This window comes from Sparus aurata, chromosome 18 (assembly GCF_900880675.1).
Source record: "Sparus aurata chromosome 18, fSpaAur1.1, whole genome shotgun sequence".
NCBI classification, from domain to species: Eukaryota; Metazoa; Chordata; class Actinopteri; order Spariformes; family Sparidae; genus Sparus; species Sparus aurata.
In genome coordinates, this window is record NC_044204.1 from 35,107,965 (window position 1) to 35,120,411 (window position 12,447).

At 41.5% G+C, this 12,447-nt stretch overlaps 1 long non-coding RNA gene across 3 annotated transcripts in view; it reads right to left on the reverse strand.

Annotated features, from left to right (window-relative positions):
- LOC115568514 (uncharacterized) overlaps nucleotides 1–12,447 on the reverse strand; it is a 52,213-nt gene that overhangs the window by 25,715 nt on the left and 14,051 nt on the right. For 2 of the 3 annotated variants that reach the window (XR_003981414.1, XR_003981415.1), the window contains exons 6-7: nucleotides 1,936–2,145; nucleotides 1,592–1,635 (exon numbers count right to left, since the gene is read on the reverse strand). This is a non-coding gene — a long non-coding RNA (uncharacterized LOC115568514). Of the gene's footprint in view, nucleotides 1–561; nucleotides 1,636–1,935; nucleotides 2,146–12,447 lie in introns of those variants that run through there. The other variant, XR_003981413.1, reaches the window with a different exon arrangement.

Consider the following 12,447-nt stretch of genomic DNA (forward strand, 5'->3'; position numbering starts at 1 on the left):
TCACCATCCAAACTCCCTGGAGGGAGCCGACCCTAAACTTCACAGCTACTGCTCTGAATGCTTCCTGGTCTGCTCACAGTGGGGAGCTGTAACAGATGAGCCACCTGTACAATTTGTTGCAGAGATTCGCGTGGTGAGGAGGAAATACACGTCACCCGCTCACACGTCTCATCCAGACAGCTTGTTCGTCGGCGGTTGTTCATCCACATCCTGACATTTATTGAGAAGAAATGTGGCCTTTTCATTATGTCAGCTCTGCTGGAGTCTGCATACTTGTTGTCTCACCTGCGACAATGATGTCAAATGTCCCCCCCAAAAAAAATGTTAAGCGCGACAGCTGTATCCCTCAAGTGTCAAGATGGTTCATCTTTTCGATCAATTATCAATCAAGCGTGTTGATTCCCCGCTGCTGTACAGGTGAGGGTTGTGTCAAGGTTATTAAAGTTAGTCAGTTTTATTGAGTGAAATGAGGAAGAAGAAGAAGAACTACGGAGAGTTTTACAAACCTGACGAAGTGGAATCAATCGGCTGCTGGTTTTACCAGTGAACCTGCAACCAGGCAGCATGTTTATTTTTGAATAAATGAATATCACCCTTTTTTTTTTTCCTGAGCTGTTTTGAATACATAAAAGCGAGGCTGTATTCCAAAAGCATTCAAATTCAGAGGCACACCTAATGCACCCACAGCTCACATCCACTCTTTCAAGCCTATAATCGAGTTAGCACAGACATAATCATGTTATCGTCTGTTCTCTTCTTCCTGGTAAATTTACATGCGAGGCTGTTGTTGTTGTAGGTACGTTACATATACAGTGTGTCACTCTAACTGTGTTAAAGAGAAGGAAAAAAAAACTGAAAAAAAACAAAACGAACAAACATGAACACTGCTTCACTCCAACCTCTATTATATACCTCCTACACATGCACAGACATTGATTATGATTATATACTGATTATGCATTCTGCATGCCAGCCACGCAGTGGAAGAGAAGAGGGGAGCATTAAGGGGCTTCGCGACTGTGGGACCCCCTGCTGAGATGAGAGGGGAGGTAAGAGCCAAGGAGAGGGGAGTGTGGAGAAGGCTAACCAATCGGCTGTACGCTGGGAACGGGACCAATCATGGCTACAGCTCGGGGCTCTGTTGCTCCCTATTTCTCGGTAATTCTCCCTTTTTTCTTACATCTCCGTCTTATTTACTCCTCTCTTCATAATCACTCCGTCTCCACAACTCTTACCTCTCTCTTTTTCTGCCGTTTGCCTTTAGAAACCTGCGATCCGGCATCACAAAACGCTCATATCGTCTTACCACAACCTCTTCAGTCCCGAGTACAACCTTCCAATTCAACCCCACCTTGGGTTTTCCCCTCCTCCACCTAACACTTTTCCTCCCCCTGGTTTTCTTATTCACTGGCCACCCTGCTTTAAGCAGTCCACTCCCCTCCGTCAGATTATTATTCTGTCTGCAGTCACTAAGGAGATGCACACACCATCCATCACAATGTACAAATTCTCAGTGCGCGGATTCGGTCGGGTCCTAATTAAAAAGCCTTTCCACTCGTTTTCTTGAGAGATAATTAGACTTTCATCTCACCAGGATGCCACATCCATAGATCCATTCTCTTCTTCCAGGAAAGCCTATAGGAGAAAAAATAAATTCAAGGGTCTTTAACCACTCTCCCTTCAGGGCACTAGTCAATAATTAAAGATATCTTGCATTACAAAAAACTCTGCCTTATGCGAAACAAAAAAAAGAGGGACTAATATGTTCAATACTTCCAGAAAATGAGTTAAACTGAAAAGGGAATATGGGGAAACTTTCTTTAAATAAATGTTTAAATAGATGTTATGCTGTGCAGCTACAAGGCTTCATATAGCAGACACATATAGACATAAAGACATTGATTTTTAAGCAACAACTCTTGCACAAGGGTCCACCTATAGTTGGTCCACTGCAGCTCCTGGGTGTATCTCTGATGTGAGCTTGGAGGCCGTGGAGCTTTGGGCCTGATATGAGACAGCTGGAAGGGTTGAATTATTGAAGAGCACGGACCAGCTCTGAAACACGGGCCATGTCCTCGCAGCTGCTCCGTGTGCTGAAGCCGACACTTCAGCAGTCGTCAGACGTGTGCAGTTAACAGGGTCCATCTGTTATTGAGGCGTAATGAACACAGTCAGAGCCGCGGAGAAATGAATCACTGCCACTTTATTAACGCACGACAATGGCAATGATTGTGCCATCCGTACAGTCGCAATGGTAATAATTATGATATCTCTGATTATAATGATGATTAGAATGCAGATGATGGCAGTGGAGATGATGATGATGATGATGATGATGGTAATGAAGGTGATGTGTGTCTGCTACGATGATGACGGTGCACAAGAACACGGGTTGGGAAAAATCAACGCAGGGACAACATTCACATCTACGCTCATTATGCATGCATGAAAGAAAAACTGATTTGCATATCTGCGCCGGACGGGAAGACCTGCCGGACCGGAGGAGGAAAAAAAAAACACAACAAAACATTAAAATCATCATTGCTATAATTGTTGACAGTTTCATGTAAACACCTGCCAAATTGAAAACTCATTATTCTAATGTAGAACAGGCCAGCGATGAAAAGCTCGCAGAGTGTAACCTCCAAAATCAATAACCAGGCTGCCTTTCATTACATAAGTGAAATTTGTATTCATCTCAGAGATATATATTTATCCCACTTATACCCTTGGCTCGGGAGCAAATTCATTTAGTAATGATTACCTGACTCAGGTAAAACCAATTTCCATTCACTTGTTACCCCGAGTCGGTGACAAGGGCACAGCCAGGGTCACTTTTCAGCAGTTTTTGGTTGCATGCGCACTATCAGCACTTGATGTCATTGACTTTGTTTGTGTGTGTGTGCCTGTGTGTGTGTGTGTGTGTGTGTGTGTGTGCGTGTGTGTGTGTGGGGTTGTATGTCTGCATGTGTGTGAGGGGGGCATCCATTTGCCATGAGACTGTCAAAGAAGGTGTGTTGCAATGACACAGACTGAGGAAGTGCATCCCGGCTTCAGTGCTGTTGCTTAGTTTGAAGGCTGTCAGAGAGGCTGTGTGGGCGTTCGGCAGTCTCACTCCCCTCGAGAACTGCGTTCAGATAAAAATACTCAAACCACTCATAGATGCCGAAGGGCTTGGGGTGTGTATACAATATGTTTCGATGTGAAACTTGGATAAATGTGGAGAAAGTATCTTTTTCTTAAAGGGGGGCGATGCTTGATTTAAGAATGCACATTAATGCTCCAGCCAGGAAAAGCTGAAGTTATTTCTGTCAGCATGAAATACTTTCGCCCAAAGGTAGACACCATCACTTTATGTCAATTTGAAGGTTGCTTCCCTCCACCAGGATAACTGACGAGGAACCTCCTTTTGTGACTGCAGGCGGAGGAGAAATAAAGTATTTGAGATGCCGCCATCACCGGGCAGATTGATGTGACTGTTGTCTGAGCTATGTAAATAAAACCAGAGTGCAATCATTTGAAAATCCTTCTGAAACTATATTAAAGTGAATACAGAGCAAAGACAAGATGTTCAATGCTCATTAGACAACATGACGAGTCATGATTCATCGTTTTCCAGGAAAATACTTAAAACTCTGAAACTGGCACCAAACATGCTGGAAGTCGTTTAGCTTTTATTTTTGTGAAGAAACATTAATTTATGTTGCATCACAGGCAGGACACACATCTTCTTCTTTGAAGAATCCTTTGTTTTGTAAATCATAAGGCCCCCCTGCATTAATAAAGATATAAATGATTACATAAACTAAATGAGATGGTGGCCGCCTCATCCTCGTTCCTCTTTTGTTTGGATACATCGGCCAAGCAGCGCCGTCAGCCGTGTTACGGGTTTCAGACTTTTGGATGCCTGGAGAGGCGAAGGCTCCGACTGCGGCCATTCCAATATAAATCAGAAAATCAATACAGGACTGTGTGTTATCGAGCTGAACAGCTTTACAAGCCACTGTCGGGGAGGTATTCATGATCATCCCCATTTACGATTCTCCTGATAATGGTAACTCACGAGCATTTTATCCTGAGTGTTTTTATGACAATGAGCAATAAAAATCGTATATCCTACAATACCTAATGTTCATACCAATAAACACAAATGGGGTTTTTTTGTAAATAAACACTCGTGAATTTGATGGCTGCATTGTGCAAAGAAGAAGCGCAGCAATGCAGTGTTTCAGGAGGCGTTCAGGGGTCGTACGATCCAGCCAGTTAAAATCAAAGAGGTAATAAGTGTGTGAATAATTAAGGTGGATCGTACAGAGTTGTTTCTTTTACAACCATCAAATTAACGGACTGTGCCAACATTTGATAAATGCAGATAATTAAATAGATTAAAATGTTTCCTTGGAAAATGTTTTTTTACATGAGATGGACCTCCACTCTCCATCAATATATAAATACAGTTTGATTAGTTTGATCTGTAAGTCTGTAATGATGCTTAATGAACATACTTACTGTAAAATGTGTTATAATGCACCGAGAGCAGCGTATAATAGCACGCTTAACAATATACATAACTCAGTAGTTTTATTATCATCATTCGTATAAAGGAGTAATCCATTCAGTGTGTATGAGTGCCTGTTGAATAAATACATTTTACAGTGTTTTGTGTTCTTGGGTTACACATACACAGGGACGACATTATCTTCCTCAAATACCAGCTGGCCACTGACAGCGATATTATTAACACTTTAATGTGTTAGAATAGTGATTATAAAGTATTACAACTACACAAACTTTTATACATTATGATCCTTGCAGAAACAGCGAGTGAATAATGAGTTCTGAAGTATTGATAGCTGACATTATACGTCATTATTAAAGACTTTGTGATGTGTTGAAGATCTTTGTTGTCAGAAGCAATGATGAATAATCTGAATGTTTTATAACAAACTGACACATCAAAAGTGTGTTTTTAGACAGACGTCAGCGTCAGAATGAGTTTTAATTACTGCGAAGCATTAAGAACGTTCACGTGTGCTCATAATTATGATTATACGGCAGCTGAGGTGAGTTTCAGTCATTATAAGTGTGTTCACGGTGTGTTATGATGCATTATAGACGTGGACTTCGTAGAACGTGTTGCTGTTTGTTTGTGTCTTGCTGATGAACGTGGCATCTTATACACTCTCTCCGTGTCTGAGTGCCTTTGAGAGGAAGATCAAGACGGAAGTCATCGATGTCAAGATGTAATCATGTAAATCTGCTCCTCAGCTGATTATTTGATGGGAAGGTTAACTGCTATGATATTGCTCTGAGGGAACGGCCAGATAATTTCTCCGTTGCATTACTGGTTTTGTATCCACACCATCTTGAATTCCGACATGAAACCTGGAAACAAAAGAAGTGTTTGAACCTTTAATTAATGACGTTCTCTGCTAAATTCTCTGCCAAGCTCTCATTCCATTCAAATTACCTAACAATTGTGAAATAGAATATAAATCTGTAGTTAGCAGTAAATTATTTTGAGCGCTGGCATCACTCAGTCAATAACCTGAAGCCGTGCTGGGCACGATTTAACTCTCACGATTCATCCCACTTAATTAGAAATTGAATGTACAATAACAAATGACCTCATTGGCATTCATTAGATTACAGACTATACATGTGCAGTTGTTTCCATAAAACAATAGAAATCTAAACAAAAGAAAAGCCACGACAGACTGCGACTGCCTGGCACGGCGCCAGATCCAAGAAATTGGAAGAGGGCTATTTTATTCTCATTTTATCCAAACATATTCTCAAGCCGTCCAAACAGAACTGAAATGGGCCACAGGGAAAACACATTTTAATACAGATCCTGGTGTGTTTCAGTTTAACCCAGGCGCTGATTTTTATTGTAGGCTAAAATGTGAAGAGAGTAACTTTCAGCTGTATTCAGCTCTTGTAGAAGTAAAAAAGGCTTAATGAAGTTTACTTAACTCCTCAGGCTCATCCAGATAAAAACAGTTACCAGCTGCACCCCACAAGGCTACATTTGGAATTTCACAGATCATAAGGTTTGCTCGCAGTTTCAATTACGCAGCCATTCAATTTGTTTCTCTCCAATGCAAAGCGGGGAGATAATCGTAGCTGACGCCATCAGCAGTCATTTTGTCCATCCAGAGGATGAATCTTTGTATCATGAGACAGTGCGGCACAAGTTTGGTCTCAAGTTCACATAATTACCATCAGAATTAATGGTTCGTAAGCCTGCCATCGGTACTTGCCATCATTAATAACAGTCGTTGAACTCCCCGTGGCGTCAAAATTAAACATTTCGCGCTCTAGCAGCGAGGGCAGATGTATACTCCTACATGACATCTTGTTCCCACACAATTACTGGAGATCCAGTCGCTGATTGCTCCGCCAGGCAAGTGTTTACATGTGTAGACCAAACTTTCATCCTCCGAGATGCTGCTCTTGCGTTGGGAGCTCTCATTAGCGTTGACATCAGTAGAAATAGCTCAGCATCATATGCTTGATCTCTATCAATTTACTTTACCTTGGTGAGGAGCTCTGTCACGTACGCCTCGACTCACATCAGCTTCTGTGGTTTTGTATTTGTGGAAAACGCTTTGAAGAACATATTGTTTACAAGTCGACTGAAAGCGGACACAATTTCACTTCTTTTAACTACCTATGGCGATCGTATTGGTTCTCTCCAATCTTAGTCCCTCTCTAATTAGCTGCTGTGAGCATCTGACAAGAACAACAACATCTTTGTTGCGCTGCGGGGGGTAGCAGAGGGTCAGACAGCGCCGAGCTGGGAACGGCACAACAGTAACACATTCCAGCTCAACAACAACATTTAGCTTAACTGATACATTCATGCAAATCTGGGGGACCTTGGCTGTATAGCGACATATGTTTACGGGCATGCATCTCCCCAGATAGAAAAAAAACTGCAAGGAGCAGCCTGTTGCCGAGTCAAACATGCACCCAACCTAACAAGGATTTGTTGTGAATAATGAACAGTTCGAGACAATTTTGGATATGGAACAGTGTGGTGCGTAGGGCGCATTAGCCTTTGCTTTTGATTCCTGCCCTGCTTTAGGGAGAGACGTTCAAAGCTCTTCCACGGCAAAATGCCGCCCGCTTTCAAAGACCCCCTGCTGCTTGTGTCAGAGCACCAGTTCTCTCTGTACTCCATAAATTAAAGTTATCCCAAATGTCTTGTGGCATAAATGGAAGCTTCAATCCTCCACATGCATTAATTAGCACTGTAACACACCCTTGCTGTCTCCTCGTAAACAGCATGTGTTTTTTTGTGACAGCTCCAGTGTCCTTTCCCTAAAAATATATTGACATAAGTTGATCTATATACCGATGTGTGGAACAGCAGTGAGTCTGCGCGGTTCTGACCCAGATGTTTAAGCTATTAAATTAAATGTCAGAGTCTCTTTTTGTTTACTTTCATTTTTATTTTGCTGAATATGAACAGAACGCAGGTGTAATCGACACGATTCTGCAGAGACTTTTCACAAATCGTTGGAACAAAAATGTCAGTTTTGCTGATGTTTAAAAATTGTTGTAGCTGATATTTACGATTGATTAAAAGCCTTTGTTAAATAGAATATTGATGACAATACTGTCCCACGGGGATATACATTATCGCATATTCCCAGTTCAGAAACCCCAGAGGTGGGAGCATTGATTACATTTTCCTGTCTGCTCATGCCCTAATTAAAGATCTAAGGGATATCCCCTCATGGGAGGACTAACTCTACTGTTTCATCTGTATGCCACATCATCCTGGATCATCCAACAATGGCACACCACCTCTTCTACCTATGAGGATAAACTTAAGCTCATTTGCGTAACCGAGTTCACTGTGATTTTGATCGGCTTGACGGACGCTGCGCTCCTGCTGTGCGCGAGTGAGGTTCAAACATCTACTGTATGTGATTTTCAGCGCCGTCTACAAACAGCACATTATGCATCATTTTCATCCGTGTGGAGAACCGGGAATGACATAACCCTGCGCTGAAAGATATGCTCGCTTAGGAAACTGTCAGGAAAAAAATGACAGAAGAAGGGAATTATCATACCGCAACTGCTTCCCACTCATTCATACCGCACGACAATAAAACAGATGGCGAGGCATAAATGTGAGTCAATTCCCATTGATTCGGCGACAGGTGCCAATCAAAGTGCCGGCGCTGACGACTTTGATGATGACAGAACGCGGAGTTAACATGCTTCATTATGCTTCCTCATTATCTGGAGTGACGCACGCCAGCGAGTTTCGACAAATGGACCTCTCGCCTCACAACAGCTTCATTTGAATCCAAAATCAATAATTCTCCCTCCAACCTGAAAGAAAACAATGATCAAAACAGGGACTCTCAGCACTCCAGAGGACCTTTTATTTTGCTTGGCAAGAAATTGGCCTTAAATTGAATTTGGAAATCAGCATGGCTAAAAAAAAAAATCTTTACTAAGCAAATGAGCGTACATTGTCTTTTGGTATCTGAAGTCAGCAGGGAGAGGAGAGGTGTCCAACCCTGATTGGAAGCTCTATTGCCAACAAAACAATTCAATTGCAGAGCACAGATTGGTTATTTGTCTCAATCGTCCAAATAATTCCTCTTACATTCATTCTAATTAACTTCAATTGAACCGGTTGTGTTCTAGGAAGCACTTGTAACAGTGGTCAGTGCTTAGAAGATACTGTGGCTGATTTGATTACTTTGCCATAAATTCTATTCAATTTTCCGAGCGCGGTGTTTTTAAACTCCCCGTGGAGTGAAAAATGGCTGTAAAACAGGACGTCTGAGCCATTATGTTATCTGTGAAGATAAGTCGGACCAAATATATCCCATCAAGGCAACGCTCAAGAGCTTTATACAGCGAGGGACACATTTCCTTTTTCTTTCATCTCATAAGTGTCTCATGGTCAAATGGCATTTAATCGAAGCTGATAAACAACCAGTTAAAAGCAAATATGAAGCTTTCACACATCTGACTTGTGTTTGAGTGCTCGTGGCTTTCTGAACTCTAAAAAGGAAATTCACAAACTGTTATTGACTGAACAATCTAATCAATATTTCATTTCAGGCAACTTCTTCTGAAAAGAAAGGAAAAGAGGACAATGAAGTAAAGTGCGAGGTGACCTTGAGGAGTCACTCCTACGTACATACATCCATACTGTACGCTGTAGGCTGCATATAATGGTTCTTTTCATTGTTGTTGTCATATATATATATACACATTTCAAACGATTCATTTAGTCTATAATATGTCAAACTTTCAAGCATATTAGAATGTCTTAAGGGCTTTAGGGAAACTTTGACATTTTGGACACTATGCTTATTTGCCTTCTTGCATAGAGTAAGATGTAAAGATTGATGCTACGCTCAATATTAAATATGAAGCTCACACCCAGCTGACTTCACTTGGCACGAAGCCTGGACACGGGGTCGGACTGTTTTTGGTCAGGGCTTATAACTTCCTAAATTCTCCACTGGCTGCCGAGAAACTTTGAGCAAGTTTGGCAACTGTGAAAGGAGCGATTAGACATTTTTCCACGCCGGGTTTGGCAGCCCAGGATAAAATCTATCAGTTAACATTTCTGCAAACCACAGATGCGTCCGAGGTTGACATTTGTAGCAAACATGGCATACCACGGTCACATTATATGCCTATTTGCTGACTTTTATGTTAGAAGGTGGAGGGAACGGACGTGCTGTTATTACAGCCGACAAGCTGTCAAACAGTTTGAGTCACACCAGTGGATATTTTCTCGGAGCCCTCTGGTTGTTTCGAGCCTTTCTTGTGGTGTTAAAAGGTGTTTGCCACAGTTCATCTCCATTTGTGATCACGGCGACCAAAACAGGCATTACAAGCCAAACCATGATGTATTTCTCAGCCGTACCTCATGTTTCTGTGCCTAAACCTAACCAGAGCAAGAACGATCAGTTTGAACTCATCTGTGGTTTTACAGAAACGCACTTTGCCAACATTTACTCTGGCAGTCGGTCGGACCGAGCCGGGCTGGATGTTTCCCTGTGTCCACCATGTGCACTCAGCTGTATGCCAAAGAACTGCAACGATTAGTTGATCTATCAATCAGTCAATGGGAAGAAATGTTTTAACACAGAAATGTCAAATATTCTTCTTAAATGCGAGAATTTGATGTTTTGCAAAAGGAGCAAATTAAAGAAAAAAGTCAATTTTGGGAAAAGGTTTAATCAAAAATGAAAATCATAGTTTCAGCTGTAGTTAGTCCTTCATATTTAACACACAGGCAGGATCGTGATCTCCTCAGCTAACTCTCAGCAAGAGAGCAAATCATATTTGTCGATTGTTGGTCTGTCAATAATTGTATAAAAAGGTGAAAAGATTCAGATTTGAGATGATGGAAATGGAACATTTGCCCTGAAGTGCCTTACAAACCACCTAAACGATTAATTGTGGATTAAGTATTTTTCTGTCAGATACAGACTAATTGTGTCAGGACTATAAGTTTCATACACAGACTTTAACTGCATCTGCCACACGAGACATTCCTCCCCCATCACTCATGAGCTTCACCCAAACAATTCCCCATCCGCAGGCCCGGTCCTTCAGGACGGGTCAGGAATTCATCCAGTCTTTAGCTGCAGATCTTGACTCATTGCTGCCTGTCTCCTTTACAACACTTGGACTGACACTTACATCCCTCCATTGCAGTATTTCTAGTCTAAGTTGTCAGGAATCTTGACAAATTGCTTCATAACCAGCCAGTCAAAAAGCAGCTGTTGTCATAGCTGTTAGGCTTCAGTATGAATAGAAGCAAAAGAGCATTTTCTCCTGTTCAGAAGTGTCCACAGACGCGCCGCAGCTTGCCGACAGCCTTCTTGTTAAATTATTATCACTACCTTTGCTCTGTCATATGTTGACGGGGTTCAGAATACAGAACTCCAGGAGAAGACCTCTGTCAGGGCTGATCTGAATTTTACATTGCTGTTCTTCTTTGTGATTTAAATTACTGGGATGAATGTATAATGCTCGGCCGCGGTTGAACATGATACACGGGCTTGTCAAAGTAAATAGCTCCCATCACTCTATGATTGGAAATGAATGCAGAAACAAGACTAAAATGACTAAATATAGTGTAATGTCTTTAAGGGCTGTAATCTTTCCCCACAGTTTTCCACATATTTTGTCCGTTTATTTACATTAACGTTTCATACATTTCAAAAGACTCCTCGACTGGTCACGTTTCCCCTTCTCTCTTAATTCAAAGTGAATTACGTTGAGAGGGGAATAAAAGGTGAGCAGATGCACTCGCTCTAACACTTTTTGTGATGCGTTGCATGAACCGCAATCAGGTTTTTGTTTGTTTTTCTTATTTAATATTGGACAGATTTATCTAAAGGGCGATGCAGCATGAACATACTGTAGGCATATAGATTTTTTGCATCAGTAGTCATGCACAAATACTAAGAAATGATTCTCTAACCTCTCTAGTGTTGGGGAATGCACCCCTGAAGTATTAAAGACAAGCATTAAGCTTTAGAGGAGAAGGATTAGATGGTTTTACACCACCAGTGAAAGCATTGTTCTTGCTAATTAGCACATTTTCCAGCATATTTTCCTTTAAGTAGGTTATTTACAAACCCACGGACGGTCATTACTTCACCAGCTAAACGAAGTGCAGATTTGAGAAGGCGAGGAGGTGACTGAAGCAGATTCACTACCGATAATTTCCCGACCTTTTCGCACATTTTCGAGGTCACATTATCTGAGCTGTAGACTGGAAACTTCAGTTAATTAGGCACATTTGACACTTCTATTTGTTTATTAACGGGTGTTTTGTTACTTAACAAGCGCAAACCTGAACTGCTGACAGCATTATTAGACTGTTGTGCTGCACAGTTGCCACCAAAAATGCACAGAAGTGAAAATAAGCTGCTGTGTGTCCAGCGTGTTATGAATAATGCCATAGTTATTCACTTTAAGTCCCCTTTTATACCCATTAAGTGTAAATATATCAAGGAGAACTTCCCCATACACCTTCCTAATATTGATAAGGCCCCTAAATTGCTCCAGATTGCCAAAACCATTTATTTCACGACATGATAAACTGCAGAGGAACACCGACACAATGAGATAATGACTTCACATCGGAGCAGTGCGACAATGATATCAACTTCATAAAAAACCATCATTGATTTGTAATACATCAATCACAAGTTGGCTATAGACCGAGAAAGACAACTTATTGATCTGTAATGGAAAGAGGGATGGCTGTACTCGCTGAGCAAAGAGCCACTCAGGCCTCAGAGGGTTGTTCAAAGTGAGGTCAACATGTAAAACGATACGAGTCACGACTAGAATTACCTGGTTTTCTCTGCCGCTGCTGGAAGTTGGACCCGGGGGACTGATGAAGTATCTGTTTATCACTGACACTCTCTACTTTGTATGGTC